Below are 20,491 nucleotides of genomic sequence, written 5' to 3' on the forward strand. Positions count from 1 at the left end.
TTAAAGAAAAATTAGATGTTCTCATCCACTTTCAGAAAACTTCTCATTTGTAGCTTCTGGTGAAGCTGTAGCTCCTAGATTTATTACTGCAAAATTGAAATCCATTTATAAATTGCCATTACAGACTGCTTTATGAATTTTCTATGCAAGGCACAATTCACAGTATCCCTTGGATAGCTTCTAAATGTACAATAAAATGTCAGAAATTTAATGTACATTTTTACCCCAATTTTTCAGAAAGAATACTGAAGAGTAAGAAATTTGATTGTGTCTTCTTTGATATATTTAGTAACTATTATATAAGTTTCATAAAGCTTCTATATTCACCCAGAACTATCATTGCATTAAATAAACAACCAAATATTGAGAAAGAGACTTCTCATGTTTTCCAAGTAGATCTGTATAAAGTATTTCCTAAAATACAATGAAACTAAGCTTCTAATAAGTCTTTTGGGTATAAAATAATCAAATTAACTTATTGATTTTAACAGCATCAAGTTTTCATTTCCCTTTTCATTAAAAATTAGTGGTGTCTTTCATTCTGTTACAGAATTGATTCTTTGGTAACTAATATTCTTAAATTTTTTTGTCCAATGCTATTTCTAAAACACGGAAAAAGGAGGACATCAGGTGATAGTTTACTTTTCTTGAAGCTCCAACATGTCAAAATATGATTTCAGATAACAATTGAAATGGAAGATAAACTGAAGTAATTGTCTACATGGCAATTTTGAAAAATGTTCTGTAAATATTAAAATATTTCCATAGCAAAAGCTTGAACTGTACCTTTTTCCCATTAGTTAACTGTTGTAATTCGGTATATGAGGTATAAGAAATGAAATACCCTGCAAACCTCCTTCCTGCTAGTCCCCAGTTCATGTCTCCCTTTTCCAGTCCTGTGACCTTCCCCTGTGTCCTTGTACCCACCGGGGTCGGGTATGCTGATCCTAGTCCCTGTGAGTCCTCATCCCATTGGCAGCCAGCCAAAGCCACTCCCATTCCCCTCTCCTGAATACCTGGTGCTGGGAGAGATTCTCCCTCTTTCCGGCCACACCATCGCCCTGAAATAAACTGAGATTGAAAGAGCCTCTTTTGTATCCTTCTCCATCCATGATGCGATACTTTGTCTGATCTTAAGTAATTAGGAAAAAGACACAGAGTATAGCAGCAGTTAACTACTCCCAAGAAAAATCCCCAGATACATTTTCACAATTTTAGCTTATTTTCAAACATACTGCATTCATTAAAAATACCTGTGCAGAGGGTTACAGATACACAAAACCACCTTTACCCTTCATTTCCTAAATCAGAGAGTCTAAATGATGATTCAAAATTATAACTATGCTGACATAATTATAAGAATGGTGATCTTTTATCTTAAGCTTGTTAGGCAAAGAATTTTAAATTATTAAATATTGGTTCTTTAAACTTTATTTACAGCATCTCCAAAATCAACAATATTTCTGCTGTTTTATTCTACTTGGGGTGAGGAATTTGAAGGGGAAGATAGTGTTTCTTTGTGAGCCACCAAGCATGCAAATACTGGAGCAGCTTCACTGTAGACTGAGGCAGGCAGGGATGTAAAAGCAGTCTTTTGGGAGCCTTGAGCAAGATTTAGATCTGAATTTAAAGTATTGTTGGCCCATCCGATGCAGAGGGAATGTTCAAAGTCAAGTCTTTGAGTTGTTGAAAAGGAGTAAATTTTGTTATATGCAAGTCAACGACCACTGGCAGCTGTTTCCACCCAGGAGCCTGGGCCACTCTTGTATGAAAATAGGAGATAATGTCTCTGTTTCTTCCCCATGTAAAAGTAGCCTGGCATTTAATTACTGCTGTATTTCCTATTGACAGGTGTATCTTGTAATTTTGACTGACTTGGGACACCCCTGATCCAATGCAGTGCAAGCCAAGGTACCAAGTGCATCTAAGTGACCACAGAGAATTTACAAACACCAAGGATAACAATCCTTTAAACAGCACATCATAACTGAAGAGACACCATGATTACATATCTCAGGATGGGGCAAGGGAGAAATGGCAACGTTTCCATAAGCAAAATTAACTTGGGACATAGACATTTACTATCTAGGTGTGCAAATTATCAATAATAATGGTGTATGTGAGGAAGTTAGATGACTAATTTTATAATATGCTCATGCAGGCTCTGAGAATATCTGGCTTTCTAGTGTCTAAAATATGCATACATCAAAAATGAGAGAGTACAATGAGAACACATAAAATATTTGGTATTAGAAATTATATTAAAAGTTCTTTAAAAGGTTTTGGGGGTTTTGTTATTTGTGGGTTTTTTGTTTACTAGGATAAGCAGCAGTTTTGACACTACATCTAGTGACTTCTTTTAGTCATTACAGTCATATATTTGCAGTTCTTTTTGATTTATGAACAAATTCCATGTGAAATACAGCCCCACAGTATTTCAGAGACACATAAGAGCAAAAGAATGTTGAAAACAGTACATATCTGAAATTATTATTCATATCTGAAATTATACATATATGAAATTATTATTCCCCTACTTCCTTCACCTAAAAACCGGATAGGACACCTGGAAATTGAATTTAAGTGTAAATTCCAACTACTATATTGGGCTAATCCCTTACCCAGAATCATAATGCCAAGTACTGTTCTACTGCCTTCATTGACTTCCTTTTGTAGTTTGAGCTTTACTTTCACTGGATTTCACTAAAAAACAGTCCACTGGATAAAAAATCTACAGTACTTTGGTAGTGTCAAAATAATTAGGCATAAATAATTATTTTGCTTTTTTTTCATATGGATTGATTCATTTTTCTTTTCATAATGAATTGATTTGTGTATCTTTTCACAGGTTCCTACAAGAGATGTATATTTAGTAATGTTATTTATTCATAATCACTATGGTTAAGATTATATGTTTTATTTTTTTAATATTGGGGGTTTGGGTTTTTCTTTTTTTTTTTTGTTTTAGGGGTGGGGTGTTTTTTGGTTTTGTTTGGGTTTTTTGGTGTTTTTTTTAGATATATGGCAGCATAGAAGAGGAAATATGGGATAATTTAAAAAAATTTTAAAAACAGGAATAAAGAAACATTTTTCACTTAAGGGATCAGCCTGCCACTAGAAAATGTAATAATGTAAAAATCTTCCTTTTTCTCTCTCTCTTTTTATTCAAATCCACTGTGTTCAGGTTTTACTATTATTATTTTTCCTGTACAATATATTTATTTATAAATGCAACAGAAAAATTATACTCTCTTCATTTTAATTTAAGAAGATGGCACCAAAGCTTTCATTCTTTTCTTACAATGATTCATTTCTATATGATCTGAATCTCAAGAACTAGAGAAAATTCATGCATAATTTGATTTTCATGAGCAACATTCAAAACTTACCAAACTCTTTTCTTACAAACTCCAATTTGCATGATTATATTTAAGCCCTACTGTCCTAGATCAATGAAAAATCTATTCAAAAATATTTGTATTTCTTGCCTTGTAAGGAAACACTGCCCACTTTCTCAGAGAACTGGCTGTTTCCTTGCTATTTCCTGTGGTGCTACTCCCTATAATGGCAAGAAGCTGTTACTAGGAACTATCAGAGACAGCATGAACTGAGACTTAGAGAATATTGTACTGAGAATGTCATAAAAGTCAGGGTAAGAATGCAATGATAGTCGAAGGATGTTGTATTTCTGCCAAAGGTTTCTGTCAAAGAAATCAGTCAGTGAAACAACAAAAATATAGGGTCATATTTCATTCATTTTATTTCAAGGTATAGTAAAAATTGGACAGATATCTCTTCCTTTACACTGAATGTATGAATTTAAACTATTAACTTTGTAAGTAGATAGGAAAAAAATACAGATTTATTTTTCCATGAACAGAATACCCATACGTGTACCTGTTACCTGTCCATACAAAACCATATTCTCACTGTACTTTGCCATGATTTATTAACCTACATATGAAAATTTCATGGTGAACAGAAAACATGCCAGTGGATGAAGTATTTTCAAGTTGAACTTCTACAAATCAGATTAAATGTCTAAAACTGAGGTTAAAAAAAAAATCACCATTTTGATAAGGAGAAGAAAGTCATGTCTATAATGTAATGGATTGGCATGTTGCTCAGGAATTCAGAAAAGGAGCTAGAAAGAAAATTCATGTGACTTCAAAAGGTATTTGCTTCTCTTTGAACTTGCTAGAAATTAATTCACAAGGTATTTGAATGGCTTAAAAAAAAAAGTCTTGAACTTTTATTGGACTTTCTATCTCAGATTTTGCAAGACATAATTCCAATATCTAAATAAAGCAAACATCTAGCTAATTTATAAGAAACCCCCTAAACTTACAGTAAATAATATGCAAAATGATACATTTACAGAATACACAAATATTAGACCTTCCATATGCTTTCATGGGTATTCTATTTGCTTTATTGTAAACATACATATTCATATATGTATCTTCCTTTAATTAAATTTTCATGTGAATTTAAAATTTTATATATATGCCAGAAGAAAAATGACAAAAATGAAAACAGAAAATGAAAAACATTAAAAAACCCCAAAGTATTTGAAAAGCAAATGGAAGACAACAGAAAAATAATAGTCCTCAGATCTGTCAGGAACAATTTTTGACAAATAAGTTTATTTAATTGTTGACATTTTAACTGGCCTCATCTGTCAAAGAGAAGTGACAGATGTCCAGTCTGGTCTTGAATACAACTTTTGATATTCAGGTAATAAGTTTGAAAGCCATTGAAGAGAAACTATAGTGCTGGTCTTTGGAACCATATTAGAAGATTTACTGGAGATTCAGAAAAACTGAAGGATTTATGGGTTGGTTCTTAGTCTGGTAATAGATGGTTTCTTAAATAACCTGGCCAATAGAATAGAAAGCTCTTGACTAAATTTGGATGATATCAAACTTTGGACAGATTTTACAGGCTGAAATAGAAGGTTAGAAATCCACAATCTCAAAAAAGTATCAGAGATAGGTTAAAACAAACAAACAAAACAAACAAATTCCATTATTTCACTTAGGACAGCTACACCATATGAATGGAGGAATATTAAACTGTGCTCAGACTATAAAGTAAATGAACAACTGTGTAGGAGTTCTGCAGAAAGGCTTCTGAGAGCTAAGCATGAATCAAAACCACAGTAATGTTTAAAATAGTACTATGCCTCATATTTTGTGGCATGAATAGAAGAGTGGGCAATAACATTTACTAACATTATGCTTCTGATGTACTCAACATCACTAAAATTTCTCTAGAAGAATTGGTTAGCGACAAAGTTCAGAAAGATTGGGATAGGTATGGAGAGATCCTTGAGCAGGAGAAAGGGAGGACTGACTTAATCACGTTTTTAGAAAAATTTTGCCAAGCACAATGGAGTAGGTTTTGGGTTTTTTTTTTCCATTTTCTGTGAGGTATAGAACAAGAAAAACTCAACATAAATTGCAGCCAGGATGTCAGGTTAGACACTAGAGAAATTTTTCTATCACTAAGGATAGCAAGAAATGCAATAAATTGCCTGGGGAGGCTGTGGATTTCTCTGTCATTAAAGCCTTTTAGAACAGATGGTGAGTACCTGACAGAAGTGATGTAGCAATGCCTGATTCTCTCTTGGGACAGAAGGATAGATTAAATGACCCCTTAAGGTTCTCTCAGCTTCTTCTGCCCTTTTTTCTTTTCAGATCTACAATATTTTACAGTACATTAAATTTTCCTATGCACTTTGATTACTGAAGCTGTTCTGTATAATCTCTAGGTTACTTGCTGGTATCACCTTGTCTCAGAGTGTTCTCCTCTCCCTGAAGACAAAGAATTAGATATTTATTTTCCCCAAAGGTATTGGATAGACTAAGGGATATGTAGGACTATGTCAGGTCAACTAACACTTCTCTATCAAACAACTTTTGGCACAAAGCCCAAGGAAAGCAAGAATGTACACTTGATTTCAAAAAGCATGCTGTAAGCAAGGTTTCAAAATTTATGGTATTTCAGAAAGTGCATCAGTGTTATAATCCAGCATAAATGTTTGTAGCAATTATTTCAGTTGACCTACCAAGGTGAGAAGTGTTTGTGTACGTTTTTCCCCAGGAGTTGTTTTTTGCTGTATTCATATAAAGTCAAAGGAGAAAAGAATGAGTCTTCAAATACCAGAGCAAAACCCACTTAAATAGGAATTCAGCAAATGTATTCCAATTGAAAAATGGATTTGGAAGTAAAGCCAAGCTTTGGAGACAGAGTAGTGTATTTTGCATCAATGGACATTGACAGAACGTTTAAGCAATTTTTATTTCATCTTCTATGTTTGATGAACTCTGTTCAGATTTTTCATGTTAATTTACTTCTTACTTGGTGCTTAAGTCAAAATCTCCAAACCAAATTTTGGTTTGATATGTTGCTTTTCAGGGGAAATATTGTGAAGCATGAGGTTTATTAAATCTCCTTATATTTTTTATTGACATGGGGTAGAGAAATCTTGAATTGCAATGTATAAATATTGCAGTACTTTACTGTTCACTGTTTCACTAGTCAGAGAAAAAAAAATAGTAATTTTCTAGGTAAACTTTATTTTAGCTTTTTGTAAACAAACACAGTAATGGGACTAGTTTTCCTATGATTAGAAAGTCTCAGAGACCAAGTGTGTTTCTGAGTACTACAGCCATTTTCCTTTTGATGTTCTACTTTTCATAAATAATTAACATGTCACTCCAGACTATTCAAATTAGACATATAGCATGTTTTCTCTTCTTTTTATTCTCTATATAGCTCATAGTTTTTCTTTTTTAAAAATAAATAACATTTTAACATTTCTGAGTTCTAAATTTCCTTAAAGTCCTCAGTGGAAACCCTAAATATGCTACTTAGTTTCCAAGAAAAATAATGAAGTATAGTTTAACTGCATATAATCACAAGCCCAGTATGTAATTCCACATCAATGCTGGCTATTGTGACTAGCAAGGAAAAGGTTTCTTCCAGAGCCTTCTTTACTGTATAAGAGCAAATATATCCACTCTGTTACTGCAATACTGTTTTATTTGTGCATTTCAATTTCATGTTCTATATACAACCACAGACAAAATAATATTATATGGATCATGATTAACAAGTCATGTAAAAAGAATGAGACATCTTTCTGGGCTGCCCTACGTTTCCCTTAACTGGTATTTACTGTGTGTCCTAAAATTCAGTGAGTATATAGAGATTTTGTAGAACACAGTGAATAAACTGTTTCTAAAACACTATTACTTGTTTAAAGGGAAAGCCTAACCAGTGTGGGAACATGACTGAGGGTAGAAAGATAATGGAAAGGAAGTTCTTGGGAAGAGTGCAGCTGCTATGGAATGCAGTCAGCATGTCTGACCTCCCCACAAAACACAATCCAAGCAGGACTAAACTGATGATGGAGCAGGGTGGAGCCAACATGGCCAGGCTCTGCCAAAACCCTTGCAGAGCAGACAGCTCAGTGGTACTGCCAGCTGATAAACCACACAGCAGCTGAAACCAGGGGAGATAAAGGATCCACCTCCAAGATAAGACCACCACTCACTAGTCAGATGTATGACTGAAGTCACCCAAGCTCCACCCAAATGTAAAGAAATAGTGTAAAAGTAAGTTAAGAATGGGGAGAAGTGGGGGAGGATTCCTGCATAACTTCTGGGATCAGTTGAGGGGCTGAACCTCTCTTCTCCCCTATAGAGATGCTTTTTGGGTAAAGGGCTGTGTTCTTTGCAGGCTGAATGATTCTCTTCAGCCAGCTTTTGCTGGGGAGTTTGTTAGTATACTGCTTTGAATTAGTATTACTTGGAATATATATTTCCAGTCAGATACTATCACTGGCAATTCTTGGACCTTAAGTTCTCACAATTTCACTAATAAAGAGTCTTATTCTGTCAATTGATAATGTGAGTCCTTCAAGGGTGCTGGCAGTCACTGGCAGTGGGTAAAGGTGTGGAGACCCAGGAGGGGTTTTTCTATTTGGTGTGTGACCCTGAACAAGGCGTTTGAACTGCCCTCCAATCCAGTGGGACTGTTCACAAAAGGGTTTTTATAATGGCATACTGACAGACTGATTTAGCCAAGGGTCTTGGCTTTCCTGGGGTGCTGACAGACTGATCAAACAAAAAGTGTTTGAGAAAATCTCTCCTTTTCTCAACACAGAGCCTAACAGAATAAATATCAGGTAATTAAGAAGCAGGAAATGCAAATGACAGAGGATTTGTATAAATAAATAACACTTTCTAATTAAAAAAAGGAAGTGTGATCTTTCTACATAACATTAAAAATTGTATTTTCAAATTCCTGCATCTAAATGCTACCGTAAAGAGATCAGTCAGAAGAATATCATGCTTATCCTATTATATAGACTGCATTTCCATCAAACAAATGTGATTATAAAAATTCCAATTACAAGGGAAAAAAAAAAAAAGATTCACATCTATGAACAAATAATAAATAAGAATACCTGTTCATAGATAGGGCCTTAATCAAGTGACTAATTATCCAAGTGAAATACATCACTAGTTATGACTACTGAGGGGAGAAACAGGGTGAAAGAGATTAATATTTGAGATATGGCAAATTATACAGGACTTGTCAACCCATGCACAATGGAAGATGGAAAATTATTCAGTGCACCAGGAGCTAGACACAAGTTTCTGCCATGGGAGTCTCCCCAACCCATCCTGAAATATATGTATGTGGGGGTGGGAAAAGTGGTTTTTCCTGTAACCTTCTCTCCTCCTTTTGTAACTTATCTATTGGCTTTGTGGATTTTCTGGGAGGAATTTTTGACCCTCAGGACCTTGGCAAATTTTTGCCACAATTTTATTTAAAATTCTAATCAGCCTTTTAATCATTTCAGCTACAAAAAAAAAAAAAAAAATAAAAAAAATAAAAAAAAAAAATAAAAAAAATGTAGCTGCTTTCCTAGAATTTAGCATTACATTTGTAAATGTATTTATATGTATTTATGTTCTTGTCTACCTTAAGCTTGTTTGCATTTCCATTATAGCTGTACTACAGTGCAGCTACAATTCCACTGGAATTATCAGCCCAAATACTCTTGAAATACACAGAGGACTACTCTATACTTCCAAGGTTCCAATTGCAGCAGGGAAATCTCAGCCATCAAGCTTTCTTCAGTTCATGTAAGCACTTTCTATTGGTCTTGACAGGCCTGGGTGAAATGTACCCTGAGAAATCTCAGACTGCTGAATTTGCCAGGTTTGATCTTCTGTTCTAGTCACAAACATAGCACAGAGTCAAATCTAACTCTTCACTGCAATGTACCTTATCTATGATGTTAGATTAAATTAAACATACTTGTAACTAAATAACTTTCCAAAAAGCTTAGTACTACAGTGAGGCCATGGTGAGCTATTGTTATGTCATGTTTGTCTCCAGTCTTTCCTATCATAATGTGGACAAGTCCCTATTCAGCCTGGAGGAAATTTTAAAGTACCTAGCAGGAAAAAGATGACCTCTGTACATCAAACACTGTGAAATGCCATCTGATATCCTGAGTAGGGGGAATTTTACAAGTGGCAAATCTCACTTGAGGATTTTCAGCAGTTTACAGGACGTTTTGAGAGTGTCTACTTTCAAAGACTTATAGATTGATAGAGTGGTTTAGACTGGAAGGGACCTTAAAGACAATTTATTGCCAATCCCTCTGTCATGGGACAGATTGTTTCCTTCTATACTAGACCAGATTGTTCCAAGTCCCGTCCAACCTGGCCTTGAACACTATTAGGTATGGGCTGTCCATAACTTCTCTGGACAGCCTATTCCAATTCCTCAGTACCCATACATTAAAGAATTTCTTCTTAAGAAACAAGTCTTTTAAAGACTCCTTCCTTTTCAAGTTGCTACTCCCTGTTCTATGACTAAATTATTCAACGTGTAGCAAGTAAAGAAGTATTTGAGGTACTTGCTTTGGGTCAGATCCTCAAGTGGTTTAGAGTGATTAAGCTATCAAAGTAAATAGGACTATGACAATTTGCATAGGTTAAAAAGTTTGCATTCTGATGAAGAAACCTACGGATGTCAGGTCAAAAAGAGCTCACAGACAAATGATTTTGGGAACTTGTGTATTGTAAACAAGCTCAGCTGCAGTGTATGAAGAGACATGACAAGCACTGGTATTGGGGAAACCAGTCCTAAAGAAGAGATTGTTCTTAGAGAAAGGGGACATCAGCTTTCTCACTTGCTTACTAAATTGCACTTTTCTGGGTTACCTCACTTCAGTGGAGTCCCATAACAGCACAGCCCTCTTAGTCATATCCTGGTTGCACACAACTCTGTATATTTTATTTAACTAGTGTGCTCTGTTTAATATACCAGAAATGAAAAGAGATAACTGAAGAAAGAAAGAACAGAACATAGTGAGTTTTCCTTATTTTTCCAAGAAAACTAAAGGAGCAGAGGAATGAGCTGGAGAGCTGCTTTAGCAGAGTAAAAGAATTACCTTCATCTGTGAGATGAGAAAACAGGTCTGGCAGTGTGAGTGTTTCTTTTGGGCAGAGAAGAAGGAATTTATATGTTGAGAAAAAACTAAACTGAAACTGGACTATTTTTTACAACTTTGCCTGGAAAAATCCAAGCATCAGTGTATGTTAATTAATGCTTAGTCATCAATAATATGGGGGCATTTTGACAAATTTAATAAGAATATGACACTGAAAATATTTTGTAAATACCTTTCCTCATAGATATTGCAAGCAACCTCATATGTATGGTGATACATATGCATATGCACCAATATTTTATGTGTACATATTTGGCATTTTGGAGTTGTTTCTATTGAATATTTAATAACATCCAGATTCAACACATTCAATAGCTAATAAATTGCTGGCTGAATAGACATGGTTACTGCTATTTTTAAAAAATGAGATGAGAATTTTTTCCTTACAAAAGAGTATTATTTAATATTTATTTATTTTAATAAGTATTTAAAGAGTGATTATTTAATAAGACTTTTTCAGTACAAAATACCTGTATTCTTTGAACATGAGTTTGCTAATTATGGATGTAGAAGACTAACCTTTTTGTGATTTAACCCCATCCAGCAACTAAGCCCCAGACAGCTACTGATTCTCTCTCTCTTTGTGGGAGGAGGGAGACAATCAGAAGGCTAAAAGTGAGAAAGCTCACTTGGAGTTGCAATAACATCAGTTAAATATGGAAAGCAAAAGCAGCTCATGCAATCAAAGCAAAGGGAGAAATTCATTCAACAGATCCCATCAGCAGTCAGGTGTTCCTCAAGAAAGAGGTGTATCCTCAAGAAAGCAGGACGTGAATAACTTCTTTGGAAACTATTGGAGGTGTAGAAGGTCTTCTAATATGTGAAATATCACTTAGATGGAATCCATTCTGTTAGATAATATTCTTACAGTGCTTTGAAATGGAAACCCCTTGATTTCATATGATAAAGTTCAACATAAATTTAAGCAATGATAGCATATATCTTTCCTGTTTCATTTCTCTGAATCTCTAAATTTCAATATTGGGCTGTCATGTTATGCCTCCTGAATTTAAAACTGAAATATTTCAACAGAGATAGACACTATGAAAATTATCCACATTACTCCCTGGCTGATAGCTCTGCCACTGTTTGAAACAGCTGAATTCCCAGTGTGCCAGTTGTCACTTCTGTTATCAGCAGAGGCATTTATTTCCGTGCTCAGAGTGTAGCATATTTTAATGACTCTGAAATACAAGAAGACATGCAAAACTGATTTTGCATTCAATGCCCTTAAGCAAGTCTATTATCCATGTTGTGAAAACAGCAAGTTAGCATTTTTGTTGTAATTATTTGGGCTGATTATGTATTATGTTTCTACTCAGAGGCATTTTCTTCCAAAGCAGTTTATGCAACTACTAGCTGAGAAAAGGCAAAGCAGCACTCCAGAGGCATCTGCCTTAAGATAGCCTCATGCAAGTTTCTCCTGACAAAGCTGGCATGATTTATGATTGAAAAAGATCCACAATGTATGTATTGTATGTCTCAGATAAGAGTGATTAAGGACTGTCTGTGAAAGAACACTTTTCCAACACTTATATTAATTATTATAATAATTCTTAAGCTGTGTATGTTTATGCTGAGCAGGACTATGATACTAGTGTCATCCAGAAATTTAAAAGGCAATGTTTTAATTCACTAATGCACATTTCCAAAAAAAAAAAAATGTATTTTGATAAATAAAACATAACTCCATGAGTGTCATTTTCATGAGGAAATGCTTCTGCAGCTGTTAGGAAGAGGTGAAGCCTATTGCAAAGCTCATATTTACTTTTTCATTTAGTAAGTTGTAAGACTTTTATCCTACTTTTCCTTCCTACTACTCTAAGTGCAGAAAAGTACAGAGAGATCAGCAGTGGAGCCAGCTTGATGGAAAAAATGAAACAGCTGCACTTCTGACTGAAAAGTGCTGCCATCCTAATATCTGAGGTCATTGTAGCAAATGTCCTTATCTGGGCCTGGAGCATAGGGATGGGGACATCTGGTTTACCCTCTTTTCCAAGGATAAGGAAGACTCACTCACCCTGCAGAAGAAAAAGCCCTGATTACAGTTAGGGAAGGGTAAGAGCCCAGTTTGGCTAGATGAGTTCACACTAGCTGGGAGAGCAGGACAGGACAATCAGGTGTTTGTTGCAGAGCCCTTTAATGACAGCAAAGACTGGCAACCAGAATCAGAGTAAAATCTGCTAGGACACTGGAATTCAAATCTGAATGCAGAAGTCTTGTCTTAAGGAGTAAGGGGTCAGTAGTCCTTTTGTTGTGGGAGTAGAAAAGAGTGGAGAAAACCACAGGTGAAAACATTGAGGTAGACTCATCTGTGCAGAAGATGTACAGTCACCCACCAAACACTTCCAAGTCTTGTTATTAGTGTGGTGGACAGACACAGTACAAACAGCCTCAGGAGATACATATAGGGGTGCAATCATAAGACTACAGCATTAAGTTCAGCAATCTGGCTCTCTAAAGGAGTGTATATTCTATTTATAATATTAACTCTATTGTCAGGACCTCAAGGAGGAAGTGTAATAATGAAAGTAAAGATCTGGAAGAACTACCCACTTAACCTCCACTCATCAGCTCATTCTCAAACCACAACAAGTATATTAAGAAAACTGGAAACGAAAATTGGTCAAAATTCAGACCAAAAGTATAGTTGCTAATGGGAGAATATGTAATGAAACAGTCTTCAAAATCCATTAAAAAAAGTCTTGACTATTAGAGCTTGAAATCAGTAAAGGGGTCAAAATATCAACAAGGTATTCCTTCTTCATTAGCCAGGAATATGTAGAATAGCTGGCCTCAAAAATAGTTGCAAAGGTATTTTTTCTGTTCTGAAGCAGTTTTTGTATATGATAACCTGTCCTGATAGGCTATTTTGAAAAAAGGAAAGAAGGAAAAAAGCTAGTGCAGTCCAATTAATAATGAAAACCATATTTGATTCTAAAACATGATGAGAAAAGAACATATTCTGGACTGTTATCAATGTGTGAAGTTGTTGCAAAACTTATCACATAATGACTTCCAAATTTTGTTTTAATTACTTATTTGGGAAGAAAATTCTACATGAAAATGTTTTTTATTGCATTACTTTAAAATTATTGGTATAGACAACTATCATTGTTTAAGATGATGAACAAGTGAAAAATTCAAAAGGGAGTTGTATATTGAATGTCCAACAATGATTTTAGGAAATTTAACTTTTGTTTGGAATTGGGTTTGATAATTCCAATTTAAAAAAATATTTATCTTATTGTTCTAAGAAATATCTTTTTATTAGAAGTATCAAGAGCAGTTTTGCAAATACATCTTACACATGAACATATCTAAATTAAAATTCTGTTAGCAATGCAGTACTTAAATCAATATATGCTGCATAATAAATAACATAAATAGATAAGATTTTTGGAGATAACTAGTGACTCAGATTGTGTTATTATTTGGGCTCTAAGTTGATTTTCTTTACAAAGACTTACCTTCAAAGTGTATTTGATCATTACTTTCTGAAAAGGGACCTGTTTCATCTGTTTTCACTCAATTTAGACCTGACTTGGGACACATAAGAGCTGCACATTGCTTTTGAGTCCTTGAGCATTGACACAGATTAAAGTTACCAAATGATGAAAGGAAGAAGGGAGAGAGATAGTGATAAGAACACAGAATAAAATAAAGTATTAGTCTTTAAAATAATTTTATAAGATTTATTCAGATCTGCTGTTGAAAAAAAAATCCAATTATATGATTGAATGAATTTTAAATAATTTTTAAAAAATTCTGGATTATTCTTTGACCAAGAATGATGAGACAGAGAGGAAGCAAACAATGTATAGTGTGTGCTATGATTAATTTCATAATGTAACCCACGACTGGATAGCCCAAAACCAGCAATGAACTCCAAGGTGTATTACATGGAAGAGTCAGTCTGTGTTGGGAAGGACTGTGCAGAATAAGCATTCCACAACAAAACTGAAACCTTTGGAAACATGTGAGAGACTTAATTGTATGCTGCACATAGGTTCATAACTGCAAACACGACATGAAAATAAGAGCAAGTGAATAAGATGAGAAAGTTGAGAACCAGGATTATTTTACAGTAGTGAAAAGCTGACATCCAATTTCCTCTAAAAGCAATAAGAGAAAACAGTAATGTGCTGTTCATGTTCTCAGGGCATCTCTATGGTAAAGCTGTATCTTTATGTCAAAGTTTGTGTCTTAAAGAGAAGTACTATAAGCCAATTAATGGTTGTTTTCAAAAATGCAAAAGTGTGCCAAAACAAATGGAGAACATTTCTCTAATGCAATAACTGCAGCTTTTTAGATGGCTAGCTGTTCTGCTGGTTTTCTGTAATTGTGCATCATATCTCAAGAGAAGAGTGGCTTGTTAGAAGCAACATTTTTGCCTAAAAGTACAGATTCTATATTTCTAACATGTTATTTTATATTTGAATATTAATAAAAAGTGTAATTTGTTAAACATTATGATGTTTTCCTTTAATCCAAAATTACAAAAAGCTGGGGGGAGACGGAAAGTAATTAATTATAAGCAGAAACTGAAATATTCTATCCCAGTATTTGCATTTCTGATTGAATGTGCTGCTTTAAAAATTTTATAAATTCAATATCTTAACAATATAGAATGAAATATCTCTATGATCTACTGAAAAATTTATGTTAGTTCAAACTCTAAATTATTTTGTGCTAGCATAATGAAGAAATGAGTATCATAAGGCCAGGTAACTTAGGAACTTTCTACATAATGAGAGAAATGTTTTAAATCTCCACTTAGAGTGATCTGTCATTCTGATCCCTCTGTCTTCCACAGTGGGTCAGGAGACAGCATGCTTTTATTCAAGCTTCTTCATTATTTTTTTTATTTGAATGGCCAAAAAAACTCCCAAATTATTAGCTGCTTACCTAATTTTTTAGGAAACCATATTCTAGCTACAGAGGATCTGATGCTGCCTTGGAGCATCTCTTATGTAATCATATTTAGCTCTTTTTTCTCTTTTATTATTAAAATATTCAGATCTAAAATTCATCCTTTCCATCAGTGCAAAATTTTCCTCAATTAACTTCTGCCTGGCTTTTGTGTCTTTTTTGTTGATTTTCCTGTAGCACCTATGGTGTGTCTTTCCTGCATTTTTTTTTTTTTTCAGAAACAAAGCAGCTAAGCAAAAAGATCTTTCAAAAACCTCCTCATGCCAGAAGTACCAGCATTTATTTTCAGATATAAAGTCATTCCAAAATGAATAGAACATTTAATGAAATAAGGTTTTAACTATAAAAGAATAAAAGTTTAGAAACCTAATCAGTTCTATTGCCATTACATGGGTGTCAATCTGTGCAATGCTAAATCCTGTGGCAACTCACTTGGAATATTAAGAAATGCCTACATCAGAAAGGGGAGTGAGATCACATCTTCAAAAACACTTGGAGGTTTTGGTTTTTTGGTTTTTGGTTGGTGGCTTGCTTGCTTTTAGCACACCTCAATGAGATTATCTACTTGTTAAACACCTAGTTTGGGATACAAACTAATCTGTCCATGTTTTAGGTGGTCTTCATTTACCTCTTAGTGAGCAGCTCTACTATAAGAAAGAACCTAAATAAAATCTCTGGAGTAAAATATTCAGAATCTGTGTCTGGCAGCACATAATTTACCAGTTATTGTATATTCTTCTCTAAAGCAACCTTAATATTATTTGTAAAGCTTATAAAAATATACAAGTAGGCAAACTTTTATTAATAGGGAAAACACTCATCAAATCAGAACAAAAACCTTCTTAAAATAGCCAGGTAGCCGTAAAATGATGTTTGGGTGGTTTTTTTGGTTTTTGTTTTTGTTTGTTTGGGTTTTTTTTTGTTTTGGTTTGGTTTTTTTTGGTTTTTGTTTGTCTGTCTGTTTGTTTGTTTGTTTGTTTGTTTGTTTGTTTGTTTGTTTGTTTGCTTGTTTTTTGTTGAATTTTTTCTTAAATTTAATATATTACACTTTCTGGAAATAGTAAATTAACAGACCAAAGGAAAGCCTCTCTCAGCAGATAAAAAAAATGAATGCAGCATCAACAGAGAATTTGCTATTTTATGGAGACACACCTGAGTAGAAGCAAAAAGGACAGAGACAATGAATAGCCCAAATAAATGAAAGGAAGTAGATATGGCAGTATGTTGGCTCAAGTTCATTTTTCTTAGCTAAAAGATAATAAAGAAACAAAGAAATGTTTTGCTTAACTATTCTGAGCAGTTAGACCTCTAAAAGAAGAAAACAAAGTCTGGTGACTCAGGCTTTTCCATGTAATTTTATTTTATTTGTGTGATTTTTTTAATATTGCCATATGAACTACTCAAGCTGGATTTTTTTTAATGTGTAAAATAACTTTAAAATGAACGTCTGTGCTTACTGAAAGCTTCCATTTTTAGAAGTTATTTTATTCTTTCAGAAAAAATGGCTGATAACAATTTGCTTGTTTCATTACTTTTGGCAATGTGAAAATTTTAATTAAGTATGGTATTGCTGCAATCAAGGGGAGCACTAAAAACACACAGACAGACAGAAACTAGTAAGCTTTTATGTCACTTAATTTGTAGCAAAGTCCAACAATTCACTTCACCAGGCAGCGAAAACGTGGCTTGCTTTTTCTTGAAAACACCCTACTAATTGGAATTTAAAGAAATTATCTGTAACAAATACTGTTGAATTCTGTGCACCACCATAATATCTACATACAGAGTACTTTAAAAATAAACTCAGTTTTTAGCAAGCTTTTTGTACTAATAGAAAAGTATAGTATACAAAAACATCGTTAGACTTGGATTTGTTGATGAAGGGGGAATTTCTGAGCTCATAATTCAGCTTTTTATATGACCCATTTTTGGCCTTAGTTTAAATAGTGGAAGAAGTAAATAATATGATGTAATCAGATAGCAGGAGCAATAGTGAGTGTTGAGTTGCTAATTCTAGAGGAGAAAAGCTAAAGTGGAGTTAGAGATGACATAAGCTTTGCTCTTTTGAATAAACATCAGTCATTCTGCCACTCAAGAAGATAATATCAGATATAGAAGTCCATTTCAAAGTTTCTCCTGTTGAAGATGTAGTCATTTACAAAGAAGAAAGGAAAGAAAGGTACTTGATGGCACTGTGCAGATTCTTTCCTATATATTAGACTTTCACTTGGTGCACTTGCCTATTGTGGAGAATTTATGGTTTAGTATTTTCAGCTTCTTTCCAGTATGTAGTTCTTGAGACAACAGCAATGCTTCCTTTTTTCTATAATCTATTTTTGCATAATTGTGATGAAATTATTTTTCATCCCTGCAGCAAGAATGGCTGTTCTGTAATCATTCACGCCGGTGCATCTTTGAAGAATATAACCATAGCTGAGAAATTTTCTTTAGTGGTATTTAGAGCAGTGATATTGTTTTTCTCTTGATATTTAGGTTAGTGTACATATGTTTATCTCATTGAAACAAGTCAGAAATAGTCATCAAATCATTAAAGTGAACAGATTCTTTATATTTTTTTAATTAAGGGCATTTCTGACTAACAGGTAAATAAGGCATGATTAGCAGTCCAAACAATTATGAAACAAGAACCTTTCTCAAACCTTCTGTCTTTTTAAGTCAAAAACAAAAAACAGTTCCCTTGACATAATTACTCATTTCTTGCTTTTCTTCAGAGGTGTGGAAGTTTTGTAAAGCTGCATGGCTCTATTTTCATTATTTGGGCAGCAAACATAATGATGGAAGAAGTTTTAATATTGCTGGGCCATATTTGCACTGACTTTTTAGGCATCTGATAAGGCATTCTTGATACTGGAAACAATAAAAAATTAGAGCAATTGGGGAGGCTTATGAGAGAGAGAGCAAAAATATGTGAAAACAAAGCCTCAAATAAGGACTTTGTAAGTCAGAGAAAATTCTGTAAAATTAAGAAAGAGATAAATACCTTACAAGGAAGATGATTGGTCAAAAAACTTAATTACCAGGAAAAGAATGTAAACAAGTAAAATAGATTAATACATATCAATAGGTAGTTTTAACTGACAAAAGAATATAAATGTAAAAATTGTAATAAAGAAAAATGGGAGCAATTTTACTATTGAAAGTTCTGCTGTGGTTAGCACAGTTATAGATTCTTACATTAGAGCAGAATTTTTACAGAGATAGTACTATGAAACTTTTAATTTCTTTTTAAGAAAATACATCTCTTCATAAGTTTTCAGGACTTCTGTATAAGGGTTTACTTCAAGGGAAAATGAAACTTCCTGAGATTTATAAAACCCAGAAAAATTTCAACCATCTCTTTCTTGAAAATCAAAGAAATCAAGTGCACTGTGAACATGAAATAAGAGATTTAAGTAGGACGATATGTTGTATGGCCACAAATCAAATCTCTGATAGACACAATTACAAAAGACCAAAAGTGAAAAAAAAGAATTTGGAAAGTTGTTATCTTTGGCCAAATTCAGCATTAAGAACTGAAGAACAGTGCTTTATAGGTCAAACGTTGTCCCTATAAAGAGGCTCACATATTTTAGGGAAGTTAGAAATCATTTCAAGGCAAGATAAAGTCTTGATTTGAAAAACTCATATATGACTCATCTGGTATTATTCCAAAAAGACAGTCTTCAGAAATCAAAGAGAATAGATTCTTAAAACTAGAAATAACGTCAGGAAAAATTACAAAATCCTGCACAGAAAAATTGGTGGATAATAAATTAATTATTGACATGTTTGTATAAAGATTTCCATGGGGGTTAGAAATTAATCACATTCAGAAATCAGCAGCAATTTCATTATGAGCTTGTTTGGTTACTTTATTAGTATCTGCATAAATATCATATTTGTCTACTTCAGAATCAACATATATAAATACTATTACAGGCTTTCCCACAAGGTATATTTTCAGATGTTCATATCTGTGTCTTTTATTCTAGGTTTATTTCAAGGTAATATTTTCAGTCTTTCCCTCATTATACTTTTCTTGTCCAAGTTTTTTCTTAATCTACTTCTGAAAGAATTATGCCTGGTGAATTTTCTTTTAGAAGTATACAGAAAATGAACTAAAATGCAGGTATCTCTTGTAATGGCATAAAATGTATAACACATTTCATAAATGTACTTTTATTTAGATATATATTAATATATATTTTTGATAAAAATATTTTATTTTTTTATCCTGTTTTGTTTTATCCTATGGGTTCAATGACACATCACGTTCTGAACTTTTCCTGCATATAGGGACAGCTATGTGATCTCATTACAACACTCAGTGTTTTTGGGGAGGCATTACTACTTTCCACTGCTGCATTCTTTCAGACCATCAGTGAACCCCTGGCATGATGACAATCTGTCATGTGGAGACAACCCCTGCAGAGAGACAGCACTGTTACCAGCCAGTGATGATGGTGCATTTCATCCCAGCCAGGCTTCTTGCTGCCCCTAGGACAATGCAGCTGTACAACTGTGATTAAACATGACACTTCTTCTAGGCCATATTGCTGAATATTTTTGACTAATGTTGTGGATAACACCTCTGTAAAGAACATATTAGAATTACATTGTGTCTTCTCTTGGGATTTGATGCTAACTGGAATGCTCAATGATAGGAGTAGACTGCCACACATATTGACACGAGAAACTTGTTTAAACATAGATGGAAATCTCCAATCATCTTTCCTTGGTATTTCAGGTCGGCATCTGAATGCTCAGAGGTTATTTTATTAGTTTATGTATAAGTTGTTTTTTTCAAGGAAACCAATCCTTCAGATGCTCAGAGTAAACGGAATTAAAAATGAAAGTTATATACATATAGATATCATGATTTAGTGCAGTTCTGAATCAAATCAGATTGGTACTTCTGAGTACCTGTGCAAGCTCAAAAAAAGCTTTAAAATTTATTAGATAATTAATTTCAAGGGACAGAAGTAGAGATTTATTGCATATTGTATTCAGGACAGTAAG

Source organism: Oenanthe melanoleuca, chromosome 2 (genome assembly GCF_029582105.1).
Source record: "Oenanthe melanoleuca isolate GR-GAL-2019-014 chromosome 2, OMel1.0, whole genome shotgun sequence".
In the NCBI taxonomy this organism is placed as follows: domain Eukaryota; kingdom Metazoa; phylum Chordata; class Aves; order Passeriformes; family Muscicapidae; genus Oenanthe; species Oenanthe melanoleuca.